We start from the raw sequence: 20,489 nt of genomic DNA on the forward strand, positions 1-20,489 counted from the left end.
GCTAGGCAGGTGGGGGAGGGCTAGCCACAGAACAAAACTGTAAGCCTGACCAGGTGTGAGGAGGGGAGGTGATAAAAGGATTATAGGGTGGAGGAGCAGAGGCTGAGGAAGAATTGGGACCTAGCTCGGCCTGGTGGGGAGGTGAGAGGTCAGATGGGTCTGTAGAAAAGGAAGATTAAAAAGACTCAGCAATGCTTGGGATTTGGACTGAGGGGACAGGAGGGAGAGAAAGAAGGAAGATTTGGGATGAGTTGCATTGGGAACAGAGACTAGGGAAGGACTGATGTGTAAAAGAATGCCTGGACATCAGGCATCTCAGACCATTTGCCTATTTTACAACAAGAATTATTTAGATCCTGTAGGATGGAAAAAATTGAAAGTGCCGTTTTCCAGCTATTTGGAACTACTGTCGAGTTTGTATTGGGGTCAGGCAGCATCTCAGAAAAAAATAAGACATTTAGATTTTAGGTCAGGTGAGAGTTGAAAAAGTTTTAAGTTCTTAAGAACACAGGCTAAGGGAGAAGAAGGAGGAATGGAAGGTGGAAGCTTGCCTATAGTGAAGGAGGCAAGCCCAGAGAAAAGAGAGTAGAGACATGGAGAAGGGGTGAGGGGTTCTTGCCCTCCAGAAAAGCAGAGAAGGGGTCAGGGCACAGAAATAAGGGGTTGGGTCACAGAGATAAGAGGTCGGGGCATGGAAATAAGGGATCGGGGCACAGAGATAAGAGGTCGGGGCTCCTGCCCCTCCCCCAGAAAAACAGGACTTGCCGCTAAGGTTGAAGGAGAAGGAGTTGAGGGGTTCTTGCCTCTCCCCCAGAAAAGCAGGAGTTGCCACTAAGGGTGAAGGAGGAGGAGTTGAGGGGTTCTTGCCCCTCCCCCAGAAAAGCAGAGAAGGGGTAGAGACACGGAGAGAAGGGGTTGGGGTCCTTGCCCCTCCCCCAGAAAAGCGGGACTTGCCACTAAGGGTGAAGGACCAAGGCAGGCATCCCTGCATGGTCTGACACCTCTGAAACCTGGGTGAATAATCAGAGAGGCATCCCTGCAATGATTAAACACCAAGGGAAGGCTGCCTTCCCTAGTCCATGACTGGCGCCAGAGTTTTGGGTCCACGGATAAAACATGTCTCCTTTGTCTCTACCAGAAAATGAAAGCAATTGAAATTAAGGGAGAGATTGAAGTGTGGCACCAAGATTGAAAGGAGAAAGAGGTTGAGGGATTAGTGAGGGAGGTTGGAGAAGAGAGTAAAAAGAGGCCACTTACCAGATTTGAAATTGGTGAGATGTTTCTTGGGCTGGTTGGTCTGAGGACCTGAGGTCGTAGGTGGATCTTTCTCATGGAGCAAAGAGCAGGAGGACAGTGGATTGATCTCCCAAGGGAGGTCCCCCGATCTGAGTCATGGCACCAAATTTCACTCGCGTCCGTGTAAAGAGACCACCAAACAGGCTTTGTGTGAGCAATAAAGCTGTTGTTTATTTCACCTGGGTGCAGGCGGGCTGAGTCCAAAAACAGAGTCAGTGAAGGGAGATGGGGGTGGGGCCATTTTATAGGATTTGGGGTAGGTAAAGGAAAAAGGGGGTTTGTTCTCTGTGGGCAGGATTAGGGGGTCACAAGATGCTCAGTAGGGGAGCTTTTGAGCCAGGATGAGCCGGGAGAAGCAATTTCACAAGATAATGTCATCAGTTAAGGCAGAAACAGGCCATTTTCACTTCTTTTGTGGTGGAATGTCATCAGTTAAGGCAGGAACCAGCCATCTGGATGTGTATGTGCAGGTCACAGGGGATATGATGGCTTAGCTTGGGCTCAGAGGCCTGACAGACAGACACAACAAAAAGACTACCACCTGCAAGCCAGGAAAAGGACCCTCACCAGAAATCAAATTGGCCAGCACTTTGATCTTGAACTTCTCAGGCTCCAGAACCATAAGAAATAAACACTTGTTGTTTAAGCCACTCAGTCTGTGGTATTTTGTTATCACAACCTGCCTTACTCCATTCTTGCTGGTACAACAAAATACCTCAGACCAGGGAATTTATACATTATGAAAACATATTGCTCACAGTTCTGGAGGACAGAACATTCAAGAACAAGGCATCAGTAGATTTGGTGTCTAGTGACAGCCTATTCCTCATAGATGGTGCCTTCTGTGTGTCCTCACATGGCAGGAAGAGCAGTTTTCTTCAAGCCTCTTTTGCAAGGGCACTGATCTCATTCAGGAAGGTGGAACCCTTATGACCTAACTGCATTCCAAAGGCCCCACCTCTTCATACCATCACCTTAGGGGTTAAGATCTCCATAAATGGCTTTGGGGAAACATAAATCTTCAGATCATAGCACAGCCTGAGCAGAATCATAGGTTAATCAATGCATCAATGCTTCCCCATTTATTTTCTTGAATTGGAGGTCCTGATACGCTCAAGGAACCAGTGACTTGACTCCACTTGTATCTTTGCATTGGCTTTTTCTCCCCTACAGCTTGGCTCCTGTACTGACTCCTGATTTCAAAAGATAGATAATGCTATAATTGAGCCTTTCTTTGAGGTTCTGCTTTCTGAGAAACCCAGGCTAAGCCAATTCATTTGCCCTCAATTCACCAATAAAATATATGAAGCTTAATATAGAGATTTAGCAAATATTTCACAACACACCATTTGTTAAGCCGGGATTCAGATCAAGGTCTACTTTACCACAGTGCCTCATGAGAGGAAGAGCCAATTGCTCACCCACAAGCCAGAGATCACGTGGTTCATGGTCTCTGATCTAATCCTTGGAGCTCCAGCATCGTCCCCTAGCTTCGCTCTCCAGCTTCCTAGAACTGGACTGACTGACATTCATTTACCTGAGCATATTTCTAATCCAATCAATCAGCAGTATTCAAGAGATGCTTCAGAAGTTTCTAAGAATTACTCTCTGGTGCTAAACACTCCAAATGATTCACATATAAGGAATATGACCTTTTTACTGCCACATGTCCTGACCTCCATTTTGTTGACCTGGGGTTCTTCCTAGATTTTCCACTGAGCACTGGTGGCTAACTGACTGGAGGACTGCTGCAGTCCCCTGGCCCTTGTTACTGAGGTCCCTTCATACCTGTGCTCCAGCAGGTCCTGGTCATCCTTGGGACAATTTTCTAACATGGATCCATGCCTGATGCACTGTAGGCCCCTAATAGCTGTGAGCAGAAAGGGAAAGGGCTGGAGATGCAGACAAATCCACGAATCCAGGTAATAGAGAAAGCTAAGGTAATTCATTCAATGATTACCAAATGCTGCATGCTTTCCCATCCCTGTAGAAGAGTTTGCTTTAAAGCCAGCAGGTACCTTCCTGAAAGCCAGCAGGTACCTTCCTGGGATCTTCCCTAGAAAATTTGCAATTGAGAGCTGCTAAAGAGGATAAGGATCTATTCACTCTGAAGCTCCTGTCACACTCATCTGTCATTACCCATGGACACAGGCTCAATGTCTTCAGGCGTTTTTTCTGATGCTCACAGTCTGGATGTATTCCTTGATAATTTTAATGCTTTAAGAATAAAGGGCCTCACATTTTTATTTTGAACTGGACCCGGCAAACTATTGGAAAGATAATAAAACTTAAACTCTAACTCATCTTGTTGGCAAGTACACATTCCAGGGCCTTGGAAGGGCCTGAGCAATGTGATCAAATGTTTCATTTGTGCTGAGAAAATTTGCAAAATTGATAGCATAACAATTGATAAAGATATGTCTCTCATCACATATTTATAAAACACTTCCATACACAAGGTCTTGTCTAATTCACATGGAATTCATGAGAGATTCCTGGGGCAAACATTATAACCCTCAAACTTGAAACTGGGCCATTTGGAATTCCCATAGAACCATGTTTACCTTTCTCTTAACACTTAACAGACTCTAACCTGTTGGTGATACTTTCATAGCAGGTCATAAGCTGCTAGAGAATAGAACCCATGTTTTATTATCCTTTGTAACCCCAGCATCCTATTCTGGGGCTGGTCAGCAAGCAGGCAATCCTAAATGTTTTTAAATCTGAACTTAATACTTTTGAAAGACTTTCCACGTAATACGACTTATGGCAGTATTCCTCTGTAACTAACAAGTGCTTGTGTCAGGGGGTAATTTTCTTTTTTTTCCCTCGATTTTTACCCTGCCCCCACCAAAGACTAAAAGGCACAAGAATCAAATGAGAGACAAAGAAAAATATTTTGAAAAGCTTTTAAGAAATTGTGATCCAAATAGTTTTCCTAATGAAGACCTGAGACATCTGTGAAATCCTGGGTAATGAGCTCATTCTGCCTGGTAACTAAGGAGGCAGTGCGTACTCCAGCAGGTCAGAAATACATCCATATGTTCACATTTCTCAGTAGCATCTGGGCATTCCTATGCTGAAACCTAGAATAGCAGAGTCAGGAAGGAATTGGAGAGCATGTGTTCCAGAGCCCATTTCATGCTCAGGCGATGGGGATTCAATGAGGATGCCTGGGGAATATGTTCAGGATCACAAGTCAGAGCCAGACCGAAGATGAGAAGTCCTCACCCTTAGGGGTCACAGGGAAATATTTCCAGTTTTACGCTTTCACTTCTGGTTCATGTTTCTTTCACCCTCTCTTACTTAAAAACAAACAAACAAATAAAACATAAAATAACTAAAAGAAGCAACGTATTATTTCTGATGTTTCTACCTGGATGTGAGTCTGAAATAAATCAGATAAATTCTACTTCAAATTGTGAGGACCTAGCTGTCTCCAAACTTACTATTCAAGTCAGACAACAACAAGATAACAAGGCTACCAGAAATATGATTGGAATTTTGAAGTTTCCATCAAAAAGGCAGGACTGGGACCGAATCTCCAGACATTACTTGTCCTGCTTCTTGTAACACTATTAATTTCAGTTTGGTTTTGTTGAGCCCCTTACAGTAGAGGCTGTCTTACCCTCCCCATTTCTAAAAATCCCTAGGGAGGTGACTGAAGTCACATATCCATCCCTGGCCCCACGGAGACATGCCTATGGATGGAAAGAATATTTTGATGGGCTTCAAAAGCTTTGTCCTCGATAAACTCTGCTCCACGACTGTCTCACCTTTGTCTGCTCTCCTTACATGGCTTCTCATTCCCTCCTACTAATGTTTCCTTCACACATGCCCTGGGGACTTGTACCACGCAGTATCCTCTGTAGCATGCACTATTCTTCCTCTACCTCATCACATCGATCTTTCGTTTAGCCTGGTGGTCTTAGACTCACCTCACTGTAACTGACCTCTGATGAGGATCCTTTTGTCACAAATGCTTCAGACACAATGAGAAGGTTGCAGCTCTCCACATGAGCAAACCTCCTCCTCATATCTAGGACTGTGCACATGGAATAAGATGTGCCCCCCAATCAACACAGCACCATCTCCTGAAACTCATCCTCATTCTACAGTCTCAGCTTTGATGGAACTTTCTCCCTGAAATATTCCTGGGCTTCCTAAAGTTGAATCATCTTTTCTGTGTTCCCATACATATCATTGTTCCCTCTCCTTTGGCTGTAATTAATACACTGGATTAAACCAGCCCATTTATATGTGTGTGTCTCCAAATTTAACCCTAAAGTACTTGAGGTAAGTAACTGCGTATTTTTTCAAGGTATTTCCAGCACCTCTTAAAGTATCCATGTCATTAATAAATATTAAATAGCCAAATGACACAGTTGGAATTCATTCCAAGGTCTTCAATTTGATAGCTGAGCATTTATTAAATAAATATTTTAATGCTTATTTTGTACCAGGTAGAGGTTCCTTCCTGGGGAAAAAGCACAGAGAAAAGCAGATGAGAATCCTCTCTTGGAGATTCTATTGCAGAACGAGGGAGGCATGAGACAGATAAGAAACAAGGAAAGAAAAAACAAATAACTCATGGAGAAAAATAAAGAAAAGGATGAGTTGTATTAATGCTATAAAAGAGAATAGCATGACAGACTGGTGAGGTGAGGCAGGAAAAGCCACTTCAGACAGGATGTTCCGTGAAAGCTATGTGAAAACCTGGCATAGCCCATATAGCAATCTGGGAGAAGTGTCCCTCCAGGCCAGGAGGTGGCCAAACAAGTGCCCTTGGGCTGAAACCTCATGAGTCAACTTTTTCAAAGAATAGAAATTAAGCCAGAGTGGTGGAGCACAGGAAGCTCCACTTCCAAACAGCTTCCATGTTTGGAAGGACCAAGGACAGTAAGATGGATCATTGATTGGGCAATGGACTTCTTGGCCATGACTAGGAATTTGGAGTTATTATAAGTAAAAAATTCAAGCTCTTGATAGCTTTTCATTACTGCTGTGATACAACCTAAACCATGGTCTGAATCATCCCCCTGGTTTCTGGTGAAATGTGGGATATAGGTAGCTCAGAGGGAAGCAGGGCATTCAGTAATTTTATAGTTATCCAGGCAAGAGATGATGTTGACCTAAGCCAGTGGGTTAACAGTGGCAGTGCAAATAAATAGACACATAAGACTTGCTGGCAGATTTGTATTTTGGAGTGAAACAAAATAATCAAGAAAACCTGTTGTTTTGTGTTTGGATAACTGGGTGTGTGGTAAGCAGTTTACTGAGGAAGAAATGGAAAAGAGTATTATCAACAAAAATCAGTAATTCTATTTTTGGCCTTTAAAGTTTAACGTAAGTTCATACATGATGTTCAACTGTCATACAGGAGATTTTCTAAATGAGTCTGGACTTCAGGAGACTGGTCAGCACTGAAGAGAGAAATCTGGAGTCTTGAGTAGATATGATTCTACTTTAAGATATAAGACTAGATGAGAGAGAATGTAATAGAGAAAAGATATTCAGAACTGAGCTCTGGGTACTTCAAAATAGAATTTCAGAGGAAATAGCACCAATGAGTAAAAGGAAAGTAAAGGGCTGATGAAGAAGTCGTGGAAACAAACTATTTCAACAAGGTGGGCATGATAGGAACAAGTCATGGGAAAAAATGGCAGCTACCATTTATAAGCATTTCCTCACTGGCCATTAGTGATTGTGAGAGATGCCATATCCTACTCAGACTGCAGGAGTTGATCTCTGCATTTGCCAAAAATGGAGAGTACTGGTCTTCTTCCTACCTCAATAGCGGCCTTTTCCTCATTTTCCTGGTATCTAAACCTTGGAGTGCCCAAAGCTCATAGCTCTGGCTTTTTGTTCAGTCTATTTCTAGAATTTTAATGCCCTCTAGAAGATGAGAACTTTCTCATTGAAATCTATTAACCCTGATTCCAATAAAGAGCTATCAGGGAACAGCTCTATTTTGATATTTCACAGTAACTCAAGCTCAAAATACCCAAATCTGAAATGGTAGTTTCAGAAGATCTAGCATGGAGCTAATGAAGCTGAAGCTTCAGGACCGTCACTTACACTGATTCCTTCTAACTTCCAGTAGCTAATTGAGAGTTTTTGTTGCTGTTGTTGTTGTTTTTTAAGAGAGCTGCCAAATTCTGCCTTTATGTCCCACAGGATCTGGATTCACTACTGCTTGTTTTCTCCTCCCTAACTCCATTCACTATCCCAATTAGTGGTAACTCCATCCTCCTAGATGGTAAACCAAAAAATCTTGAAATAACTCAGTATTTCTTTATTTCTCCCATATTTCATGTGTTATCCAATCCACTAGTAAAGTCTACCCACTCCATCTTCAAATTATCCTCAGAATCTTTTGTCTTCATGGCTGTCACCCTAGTTTCAACCACTGTCTATCACCTGAGAAATGTAAAAGCTTCCTCACTGGGCTACCTGCTTCCTCTTTTGCTCTGCATTGTTCTATTTTGAACAGCATCTGGAACATTCCTTCTTTATTTAAGGTCATGTCATAGCATGTCTATGCTCAAGATCACTAATGATGTTCTCATCTCAGAGTAAACATTGAAGTCATCAGTATGGGCTCAAGGCCTATATATGGTCAGCTCTAGGCCACCCTCCCCATGTCTTTCCCTACAACCGTCTCCTGTTCTCACTCCACTCCAGCAACACTAACCCACTTTCTTGCTGTTCCTTGTTTCTGTCATAGGACTCCCAACCTTACTCCCTAGCCCTGCAATCCCTCCCCCTTCCCCCAACACAGACACTCATGCATGGATCATTCTCTCTGTCTGCTCAAATGTCACCTTATCAGAAAGCTTCTGTAGCTGCCCTCTCAAAGGAGTACACATAGCTCCTTTTTTCTGCAGGACACTCTATCTGCCTCTTCTGCTCTACCTCTTTGTCAATATATTTTTACCCCGTGACTACATAGAATGCAATTATTTGTCTATGTTCTGTCATCCCTCAACTAGAATATTACTATGAATACAGGGACTTGTCTTTATTTTTAACAGCACTGTATTCTTCATACTATGTCCTTGAAAAGCATTTGATAAAGGTAGAATAGGTTGTAAGCAATTTCAATAAATTAAGTACAATGTGTGCCAATGTGCCATGTAAGCTCTTAAGCCCTTTGTACGTGAAAGTGGCCATTTCCAGAAATGAATCCAGCCTGTATCTTATAATCTCCAGACAGAGAAGTCATTTCTCTCCAGGTTCTGTGTTCTGTCCTTTTCTCTTCCCAGGGCTCTCTCCGTGTTACAAATCTCAAGCTTTTAAGCTTTCTGCTTTTCTCCCAAAACATCCAGCTCTGAGAAATTAATATGATAATCATTTATTCACCCCTTGGTGTGCGTTTATGTCAGTGAGGTACCTGCCTCTCACAGAGATAAATGCATTATACACCTCAAGTTTAGTGTGAAATAAAATGCTCTGTCTTCTGATAAAAGATTTTTTTTTCTCTTTTAAAGCAGAAGCAGCAGCAGTTTGGAGAGGTTTATTTAAAACAAGGCAGAATTCCCTACTGCCCTAAAAGCCTCAACTTGGAAAACAGCACGGTGAATGGAAGAAAACCAGGCCTGGGGACTGAGGTGCTGCTGTGGCTCTCATCTCGATAAGAAGAAAGGATGAGCACCAACTTACCCCAGCTTCTGTCCTTCATCTGTAACACATTTGCTGCTACAGATTGTGTCTGTATAGAGAAGAGAGAAGACGCAAAGCTCTTCTTCCAGTCCTTGAAGTCTGCAGCCTGGGTGTCTGCAGAGGACAATGCCTTGTTCTTTAAGATGCCCAGCATGGCACTGCAGTACATCTATAAAAAATGCAAGTGAGATAAAATATAAAAATAAGAATTAAAAATTAAATACAAGATAATAGAAGGAAAATAACACAATTATGCAATGTGAAAAAATGTAAGAATGTAAAAAAAGGAAATATTTTAATTAGAAAAATAAAGTAAAATAATGTGTAAATATAGAAAAATTAAGAAAAGAATCAACAAACTAGAGAAAAATGGAAGTACATAAATCTTAGATAAAATTAAAAATCATAGGCTAATCTATGAAAAGCAAAAGGAAAGAAAGTGCTGACAGAAAATAACCCAAAAGAGAAAGTAAAGAAAAAATAAGGGAGAAAGAAAGTCAAGAACAGAAAATGTAAAGAAACAGAAATAATGTTAAGAAAAAGAAAAAAAAAATTAGAGGGGGATGTGGATGAATGCAGGCAAAAAAAAAAAAAAAAAAAAGGAAAGAATAGAGAAAGTGAAAATTAAGGAGAGAGGGAGGGAAAGGAAATCATTAAAATCAAAAGAAAAAATAATTATTAAGGAAAACAAATTAGAAAATAAAAATGTAGTTAAGGAAGAAATAAAAGTAAGAAAGGAATATAAACAATGAGAAAACAGAAATGCAAGTGATCAAAAGTCATAAGACACAAAAGTAAAAGAAAAAATAAAAGAAACCTAAGAAAGTAATAGAAATACCAAAAGCAAAATAGAACGTGAAAATAATACAGACAGTAAATAAAATCATGATTAAGTAAAAACTAGAAAATAAGGTAAAAAAAATAAAGCAAAGAAATCAAGTGAAAAAGAAAAGGAAGTATGGATGCACAGACTCTCTCTGGACGGGAGAAGGAGACACCACTGCTTTACTGTGACAACACGAGTGCTCCACCTTGAAATGAGGCTGTTGGGCAGAAATGGAGAAAACATTGGGTTTTGATGAGTGAATGCAGTTCCCCAAAAGCCTCTCTTCCAGTTACACTTTCGGACTGGTGAGGGTGAGCTATTGATAATATTATTTAATCCCCAAATTACAGGTGCATCATATCTTGAACAAGATCAGGGACATAGGAGTTTACTGTGGAAGATGATGATGAGAGAGAAGAGGATAAAGAACTAAAAGTTAAGAATCAGACCGGGCACGGTGGCTCACGCCTGTAATCCTAGCACTTTGGGAAGCCAATGTGGATAGGTCACTTGAGGTTGGGAGTTCAAGACCAGCCTGGCCAACATGGTGAAATCCCGTCTCTACCAAAAAATACAAAAATTAGCCAGGCGCACCTGTAGTCCCAGCTACTCAGGAGGCTCAGGCAAGAGAATCGCTTGAAATCAGGAGGTGGAGGTTCCAGTGAGCTGAGATCACACCACTGCACTCCAGCCTGGGGAACAAAATGAGGCCCTGTCTCAAAAAAAAAAAAAAAAAGAAAAAAAAGTTAAGAATCATAAATTTAAAGCTAATGAACATAACAATGGCAAATAAAAGATAATAAAGCCATATGCTAAAAATACAAAATAACTAAAAATGAATGAATTTGTGAAGAAGAAAAATAGGTAGACAGAAAGACAGGGTGGAAGGAAGAAAGGAAAGGAGGAAAAATATTATACCAAGGAAAAGAGAGCAAATTTTAAAGAAAACAGAAGAATAAAAAAGAAAAACTAGTAAGTTGTACTTGAAATCTGGCTATTTCATTGAAACACCTTTGCTATTGTGTATGAAGAATCAATAACATGGACAGGGAAGAAAGAAGTTTTATAATTATCTTTCAAAAGCTCTTATTTCTCCAGTCTCCGTTAAGGTATGAAGCATCTGCAAAAAGTCCTGCAAAAGTGTCAAGATAGAATTACCTTTCTGAATCATTATTTCTTTTGTAGCAATTATCCCCCTGAATAATAAAGTTATGGAAATGAATGATAGAGCCAACCTGAGGAAATTAATCAGCAAGCCTGGGAATACAATTTGGGTCTCCTTAACAATATTCCAACTTAATTGAAAACAAGGACAGTTAGGTTGGTTTTTGGTCGTTTATGTCTTTAATATGTAATTTTCATAAATGAAAGCTTCATATTGCACTTTGGGGATGCTAGTTACAGAGTACTTTATAAGTTTTACTGCAAGGACATGCAGTAATGTATATGCCAGCCTCTTATATGACAACTATTGAATTTACACTTTCAACTCTTTTAAAATATAAACATGTGGATTGCATACTCCTATGTTTTGCATTGCTTGTGAAATGTTGAGAAGGCATTGTGTTGACAAATGCAGCATGACATTAATCCAAGTGCATGATCCCCCTTCTGCTTGCCCCTAACTTCCCATTGCAGCCTGATGGTATATATATGTGAGTTTATTCTTTGTGATTTCTGCAGAACATCATCTAACAACACAGGGACACTATCAGAAGAAGATCAAGAAAGGTTATGCCCTTTGGAGTCAATTTTGAGGTTCCCTATCACACTGGAAAGTAACAGACCTCAGACAACGGATTACTAACCACACTTCACTGAAAGCACCATCAGAGAAACATGTGACAAAGACATGGAGATCAATGTGCTACTCTGAAATATCTCTGCATTTCCCCAAGACTGTCCTGAAAGACCGGCAATGGAGAATAGTTGTACCAGGAGTGGAGTGGTCAGAAGTGTCTGTCTTTGTCATACATTGTTAGCAATTTTGGTTGTTTCTCAATAAACATTTTTAAAATTTATTTATTTTCCCTAAATTGTTCACTGTTCACATTCATCCATTTATCCACTTACTCAATAATTATTTTTTGAGTATCTATTCTGCGGTGAAATTAAAGACCAAAGTAGGGGATAGAGAAGTAAAGTTGAGATCACTGGGCTTTATTACTTTTTAAAGCCAGGGGATAGCAATGACGTCAGCTTGAGAATGAGTTACAATAGCAACCAGTAAAGGATAGCACTGGCTTTAAACAAAAATAAACCACCAGAATATATTTTCTGATTTATCTGTGTTTCTGATGAGGACATCCGTTTATCTATTTTAAATGAAGTGTTGCTAGATACCCACCAGTTTTCAAGAATCTAACCACTGGGTAAATAAAAGGAAAAAATGGGAAATTCTGACACAAGAGTGAAATATGAATGAGTGAACATAGAGAGCTATGAGGTTCTCATACTGTAGATGGCATTTCTGTTGATCTTGGTTGCGTTAGAACACAGCTGCTAAAGTCCAGGGTCACCTTTGCTGAAGGTCAGTTACAACCCATTATGAGTAAAGATATGTGGATGGAGAAATCTAGAAGAGCAGAGATAAATAGTATTTAGGTGTTTTAGGAGGCTTGAAGCATGGCATAGGAATCTGGTCACGGTGCATTTTAAATAATGAACCATCTATCAAAAAAGAAAATGAGCTGTGGCTCCCACCTGTCATCCCATCTACTTGGGAGGCTGAGGTGGAAAGATCACTAGAGCCGAGGAGTTACAGTTCCAGACCAGTTTAGACAACATAGCGAGACCACGTTTCTAAAAGAAAAGAGAGAAAGAGAGACAGAGAGAGAGAGAGAATGCCACTTGAGAAGATGAACGTCAAACACATCATATGGTTTTCAATTGATATGTGATGGTATTGAAATTAAAAATAATTGAGGAGCATATGGTCATATCAAGAATTACAAAATGTTTGTGAAAATGAGTCCCTCCAATTAATTCTTGATTCCAAATATTGATTCCCAAAACGTAGTCACAGTAGATAAGAGATTAATAAAACATTTAGGATTCTTCACATTAAATGATCATTATTTTCTTCTCTCTCTCTCTCTCTTTTAAGAGACAGAGTCTTGCTCTGTTGCCCAGGCTGGAGTACAGTGGCATCATCATAGCTCACTGCAGTCTCAAACTCCTTGGCTCAAGGGAGCCTTCTGCCTCAGCCTCCCAAATAGCTAGAGCTATAGGTATGTGGCACCACCACACAACTACATTTTTAAACAAAATTCTTTGTAAAGACAGAGTCCTACCATCTTGTCCAGGGTGGTCTTGAACTCCTGGGCTCAAGGGATCCTCCCACCTTGGTCTCCTAAAGTGTTGGGATTACAAACATGACCCACCACATGCAGCCACAAAAGATCACTATTTTCTAAATGAGTCCAGGTTTCTAATGCTGATATTGATAGCTTCCCTTATTGAGCCCCATCAATAGTTTTTGCTTTGGCTCCTAGTACTCTAATATGCTCTTAAATCACTAGAATCCTCAGCCTCTTTATAAGTAAACTCTGTATTGTATTTAAAACACCCTACTTTCTGATGCCAAAACCTTAAAGAAAGGGAAGGGGCAGGAACAGCAGAAGCAATGCATTAAGATTTCTTGATAAAGTTCCCTTCCTTATATCAAGGAAACAACTTAAGACACACGGAGAGTGGATTAATATAATTGAAACCCAGTCCATAAATTCTCTTTCACATCTTACTTTCAATGTTTAAAAGCTGTTTCTTCTCTTGAATTTAACAAGGGTTTATAACAGATGTGCATTCTAAAGAAGAGTGAGGGTTTGGATTCTCCCAGGAGTACACTTCAAATCAAGGATGCAAATGCATGTTGTTATTCGGAAGCTGTAGAGAGCCAGGACAGGGCAGGGGGAACATGAGGAGACAGTGAAGGATGAGTTAGCAAGTCGCTCTGGACAACTGGTGCTTAGTCCCGTGGAGAAACTATTTCATCTGAGGGCCAAGCAACTCTAAATTCATTTTTCTTCTTTTGTTCTTCCAAATGTATCCATTTTTTAATTTTACAGGTAAAATTTTAAGTATCATGTACAACATGATGTTTTGAAGTCTATATTACATTGTGGACTGGTTAAATCTTACTAATTCCCATGTGCATTAACTTGCATAGCCATCACTTTTGTGGTGAGAACGCTTAACATCCCTCTCTTAGCATTTTTCAAGAAATATGTCTTTATATAAAAACTCAAACCATCCCTTGCTTGAGGGCGGCTGTGGGGCCTGCCATTCTACTGGGCCTGCAGCTCTGTAGAAATCTCTGTCAAAGCAATTAAGGTGCTGGTAGTTGGAAGTCAGTCAATAAGAGTACACTGAAGTGATAAGGTCTGGGGAATAAGGGCAGGACAAGCATAACCTCTGCAACAAAATCATCTCATAAAAACACCACCACCAACGCCAACGCATCATCTGCTTGGAGCATATCCTTGATAGGATTTTTCCTGCATAACCTCTAGGCTTCCGAAGCACCCTTTGAGCAATAAATGTTTTTTCATTTACAGATAAGAAAGTTGTCGTAGAGGGATGAGATGACTGTTCCAGAGGCAACAGCTGTCATGTGACAGGATTAAGTCAAAATCAAAGTTTCTATCACTGGATTCCTTAACCTTTACATAGATAAGAAAGTGTGATAACGAAGATTATCTGTGGAGAGGATATGAGAAGAAAAAGCTGAAGCCATCACTAGAGACAATGCTGTGGCCAGTGGGTCTGTCCTGCTGAGGCATGGGTGGCTAATCTGGAGCCCTCCCCCAGGTCGGGGCCATCACGGCAAGCCAGAACCTGAAGTAGAGCACGGCCCTCTAGCGCCCTCTAGCGCCCTCCTCGACCTCTGCCTCCAGCTGGGCACTTCGCTGAAACTTCCCTAGGCCTCCTTCCAAAATACACAGGTCTCCTGTGTTTTCAAGACTTTACTGCTTTTTCAATGAGAAAGCAGTCAACAAAAACTAAAAAGCATGAGGAAGTTACAAACTTTACATAGGTTTTATAGTTGCTATCTTTGGTTTACAATATACGAGTATTCATTGACTATAGTAAGATATTCAATTATAGGATGTATTAGTAGTATTCAAAGTAAAAATATTTAAAGATCATGGTCTATTTGGGACAAAAAATTCCTAGGCACTTTTCTTCAATCAGCCTACAGTTCTCTCATCAGCTTTTTACAATGGTGAAGCAGAACCTGTTAGCAGAACCATGCCCTCCAATTTAGATCCTAATTTTGCCCCACTCCATGCCAAAGCCTGTGGGAAAGTAGATCACACCCTTTAGAAATAAGTGGCAGAAAGTTACCCTGTATCATTTCATACCAACAGAATACTTCATTTTTGAAATTTTATTTTACCCTACTTACAAAGAGCTCACCTGTTACCATTTCCTGAAGGTTGACCTAAGGCATAAGACGTCTGGGTGGAACTCAAAGGACCTTATTACCCATCGTAAAGCAAGAAACATTGTCATCAGCACATTAGCCTTGGTTTCCATTGTTCCCAATCCCAAGGGAGAGGGAAGCGTAATATGGCCCAGATAAATGCCTCACATCGGTGGGTTTGCGTCACAGCTGAACAGCACTGGGTATGGGGAATATACTAGTTTTTTAGCAAACAGTAAACTGGGCTATTTGTCTAGGAGGAGCGAGACTACTAGCTGCGCAAACAACACTGAGATACGGCCTGGGTAGGAAACTCTCAGAGCCCTGTGGTCTTGGTACAACCAGAATCACGCAGTGGAACACAACAACCCGAACTTACTTTTTCCAAATGAATTCTCCCAATATAGAGATTCTATCATATGTAACTTGGAGAATTCTTTCTTTATACCACAAAATACAATTTATGCTGTGTACAGAGTAACTAAAGGACAAAAATGTTCACTTACATTGATTAATGAACAAAATAACATTTCATGCAATATATTCAATACAATATATCATAATTTAATAAAATAAATAAAGCTTGAATAACTGCTGATTGTTGTTGGCTTTTTTGGCAGAACTTTATATAGATTCTGCAGGGTAGTCCTCTATAATCTAAATATATAATCTAAAGGGTGCTGCTGTCTGTGTTGCCAGGGCATATTAACAGACGGTTTGTCTTTCTGAGATAATAGGAAAGTCACAGACAATCCCCTTAAAAAAAGGTGTAAAAAATCTTAAAAAGCTCAAAGAAAGGTATTTTTTAAGTGATTTTCACAAAGTCAAAGAATCTTAATGTAGGTACTCAATTCCTTTAGGTTTTACTTTCATTCATCCATCCATCCAACAAAAACGTTATCAAGAACTCGGACTGTCCCTGCATAAAAAGAGTGCAAGTCATTCTACTTGGGGCAGGGGCACTTACTCAGCATGGCTTCACATAAAATCAACCCTTGCATTAGCAAATTGAACCACTAGAAGCATGACTGTTTTCAGAGTAAGTATGACAGACAAAGGTCTGTCTCCAAGATACCAAGCATCTAGAATAGAATCTAAATGACAAATCAGATTGTATTTCACAGACTTCTCAATATGACATGTAGCAAAAGACAATGAGAAGCTTAAGGATTCGTGGAAGAACTGTGTGCGTCACATTCCATGCCAACATGCACACTCACACATACCCCATAACTTCCTATGTTTATCTATGACATTAACTACCTCTTCCACACTTCACCTTTATTGTAAAAAGACAGTCAAGTGGAAGGAAGAATCCCAATAGATATTTCACCAATGATAGAAAGGGCTTCCTTGTATTTGGATAAGGGAAAGAGGTCATGCAAGAGGATAGAAAAGACATCTGAAATTTAGTTGCTTTCTTATTCCTGGCAATAGCAACAGTAAATATCTACATAGAGCATCTCCATTTGCACATCCATCTCATCTGAATTTTAGAGTAACCCTGTGAGACAGGTATTAACATACGACCCATAGTATAGATCAGAAAACTGTGACATTGTCTCAAAACCACTTGGGAAGTGATGGGAGCACAAATAAGACTCAGATGTTCTGCTTCGTGAGTCTGGTCTTATTCATTGAGTTGAAGGACTTGGATGCAGGTTGAAAAAACTTGGACTAAGGTTGAGGCTGATGTTCACCTGTTTGGGAAGTCAGGGTTGTCCATCTGATAAGAGGAGTAACTGACAACAAATAACCATCGCCTTTTCTGCCTGTACAATATATAGTGAGTTGCTAAGACACTGTCTCATTCACTCAATTACTTGACACTTGCTATCACTCAGCAGGGAAAAGAGAACTTGCACATATCACCTCACTTGACAAAAAATTGAACTGAGAGCCGGGTGTGGTGGCTCATGCCTATAATCCCAGCACTTTGGGAGGCCAAGGTGGGTGGATCACCTGAGGTCAGGAGTTCCAGACCAGCCTAACATGGTGAAACCCCGTCTCCACTGAAAATACAAAAATTAGCCAGGTGTAGTGGCAAGGGCCTATAATCCCAGCTGCTGGGGAGGCTGAGGTAGGAGAATTGCTTGAACTCAGGAGGCGGAGGTTGCAGTGAGCTGAGATTGTGCCATTGCACTCCAGCCTGAATGACAGAGTGACTCCGTCTCAAAAATAAATAAGTAATTAATTAATTGAGAACCAAAGAGGTCAAACTGGCAAAAGGTCACCCTGCTGGGAAATGTTACGAGGTGGACGGCTTTAGAATGTAAGGCAAATCCTCTCCTTTACCTAGGAGGGAAAGATCCCTCCCACCATCCCGTTCTATATTTCCCTCCCCTCTCCTCTTCCTCCCTCCTTTTCTTCCCCTTCTGTCCCCTCCTTCCCTCTTCCTCCTCCCCCTCTCCTCCTTCTACTATTTCTTTTCCTTTTCCTCCTCCCACACATATGCAACACACAGACACATCTCATAAGGCATGAAAGAGTGATGACTGGCACATTTTTTAGGCAATTATTCTAATATACTATTAACTTCAAGAGGGCTCATCCCAGCAGTTTGAATTCTGGAAGAGCTCCCTTCCTTCCAGACTTCACCCTCTTCAGCATTTCTTAATTTCACGGATAGCTCCTGCTCTTGATTGAAAATGACAGTTTTTGAGGGCCAGAGGCTGTCTTTGCAATGATTTGATCTGTCTATATATATATACATGTCTCCATGTGAGCTGGAGGCCGGGCTCTGTCCAGAGGTGTAGCCACAGAACACTTTGCCTTGCAGTTATTTCTGTGTATCAAGTTCGTGTCTAATTTTCTGCAGCGAGTCTCAGGACTGAGAGAAGTACTTGTGTCTCCCTGAATAAATATGTTAGAATCGTCGCCTGCCTTCAGATACAGAATTGCATGACTTCAAACAGCACAGACGCTGGAACTACATTTTGAAGATGAGAAGAAAAAAAAAAAAAAGGAGACACAGATGTGGGCACTTATTTCAAAGAATCGAATAGTGAGATGTTTAAGCACCAAAATCAAAGACCATGGCGGGGAAGCATCCAAACTCTGGGCTTCTGCTAGAAGATCCTTTTTCTTCCACAACAGAAAAAAGACAAAAAAAAAAAAAAATAGTTGAAGACAGCATCACTCACTTTAAACTCATTTTGACTTATTTTGTAAGAAATTATGAAACTACTAGGAACACAGCTGAGTGAGGGCGGGCACGGCCTGCAGAAGGCACATTCTCTGTCCTCTAGCTCCCCCATGTGGTGGGGAGAGTGTCCTGCACAGACTTCCTGGCAGTGCTCAGAAAGCTGAAGTCAATGCCTTAAGTCCCTGGAAGCAGTAGAGGAGGGAGGGAACCATTCGAACTTGAAGTGGGAAAAATCAAGGGAATTTTCCAGAGAGAATTCTGCATTCCAAATATTTCTCAAATGCATCCCTTCCTTCTCCCTACTACACTGAACTGCTTCGAGTACTGGGAGTCTTTGGCCCGGACCCCTGCAGTAACTTGTCTCCTTGACAACCTACTCCTCTCCCTGTAGTCTGTTATTCAAACAGGCAAATCTTACTAAAAGAGAAAATGTGATCACGGAATGTCCTGCTTAAAAATCCTTCAAGATATAGGTTCCTTTTGAAAGCTTTTCTGAACTCCACACCCCGCGCTCAAGGATGCACTAGTTATGCTGTGTAACAGACTATCCCCCTACAGCAGTGTTTTACAAAGCAGTGATTTTATTCAGCTTAAGATGGTGCGGGCCATCCAGATGATTCTTCTGGCCTGGGCTTCCTGATTCCTCTCTGCATGAAGAATTAAATACAAAATAATTTAAGATGTGTTATAAAAGTATAGTATAAACCACCTGGCCCATGGTAAGTCAGAGAAAAGAGAAAGAACCAGCAATTTTTTCACATTGAAGAACTTGTGGAGAAACAAAAAGGACTTCCATTGGTCCTTATTAGTCAGGTTCAGGGAACTGAGAATTACTTTGTCCCTCACACTGTGCTGAGAGCTTTACATGAGCTGACTTAATACACTTTCCTTTAAATCTCCCAAGATAGGCACCACTTACCTTGTTTCACAGATGAAAAACTGAGTCCAAAAAGCTATGAATTTTGCCTAAAATTACATACCAAAAAAAAAAAAAATAGAACAAGCATTTGCAATTAGGTCCCTTTGACACTAAAACTCATGAACTCTCCACTGCTTGATCTTTAGAAAACAAACAGATGTTTGATTTATGGTAATATATTTAATTTAAATATCTAAAAATCACTGTACTTGTATTTGCTCTATGTTGAGCATATGCTTCCTAAGGTCATTTCTACCATAAGCAGCACAGACTGACTTGCTGTTAAAGAGAAGGATATTGGGGCCGGGTGTGGTGGCTCTGGCTCACGCCTGTAGTCCCAGCACTTTGGGAAGCTGAGGCACGGGGATCACTTGAGGTCAGGAGTTCGAGACCAGCCTAGCCAACATGGTGAAACCCTGTCTCTACTAAAAATACAAAAATTAGCCGGGCATGGTGGTGGGCATCTGTAATCCCAGCTACTTGAGGGGCTGAGGCAGGAGAATCGCTTGAATCCAGGAGGTCGAGGTTGCGGTGAGCCAAGATCACACTACAGCACTCCAGCCTGTGCGAAAGAGCAAGACTCTGTCAAAAAAAAAAAAAAAAAAAAAGGAGAGAGGGAGAGAGAGGGCCATTGGGGTGAGGCAACATCTCTCGCAGATCTTCAGCTGTGACTCTTCAGGACAAATGGCCATGGGGAAGTCACCTAACATTTCAGGGCCTCAAATTCTTACTTTCTGTGTGTGTGTACATTTCAATTTATTAAAACAGTGATACAATTGCCTACAGGGTTGCCTCAGAGATTAAACAAGATAAATGTGTGCAAAGAATCTAAAATGCTGCCTGAACATATACTGGCTACTCATAAAATGACACGTATTTTTATTATCGTGATGTCAAATAGAAGATATTAGAAAAGGGTAACATTCTGAAAAGAGGACATACCCATTTGGGAAAATGATAAACATGAGTGATGGTAGGAAAAAAAGACATAGGTTGGAAAACTCCATGTACAATTAACAGTAATGATTCATTATGAGCTGTAAAACGGGACCATCATTTGCAACAAGAGAAACTAATTTTGTAATAGAGACAATTCCCCAAGCAGCCATTTCTGATGTTTTGAGTGGGATGAGTCACTTCAAAAATCAGAGTGGAAAGTATTTTGGTCTTTGGGAAATGTATTCTATCCCATTTACAAAGCACTGAAATTTTAGCT

General features: G+C 40.7%; 1 long non-coding RNA gene across 1 annotated transcript in view; it reads right to left on the bottom strand.

Moving 5' to 3' along the window:
* The window catches only part of LOC107976454 (uncharacterized), a 270,646-nt gene that overhangs the window by 15,964 nt on the left and 234,193 nt on the right, over positions 1–20,489 (bottom strand). Inside the window, exons 2-3 of the long non-coding RNA XR_008536860.2 lie at positions 8,959–9,127; positions 1,258–1,490 (exon numbers count right to left, since the gene is read on the bottom strand). This is a non-coding gene — a long non-coding RNA (uncharacterized LOC107976454). The remainder of the gene's footprint in view (positions 1–1,257; positions 1,491–8,958; positions 9,128–20,489) is intronic.

This window comes from Pan troglodytes, chromosome 7, assembly GCF_028858775.2.
Source record: "Pan troglodytes isolate AG18354 chromosome 7, NHGRI_mPanTro3-v2.0_pri, whole genome shotgun sequence".
Classification (NCBI taxonomy): domain Eukaryota; kingdom Metazoa; phylum Chordata; class Mammalia; order Primates; family Hominidae; genus Pan; species Pan troglodytes.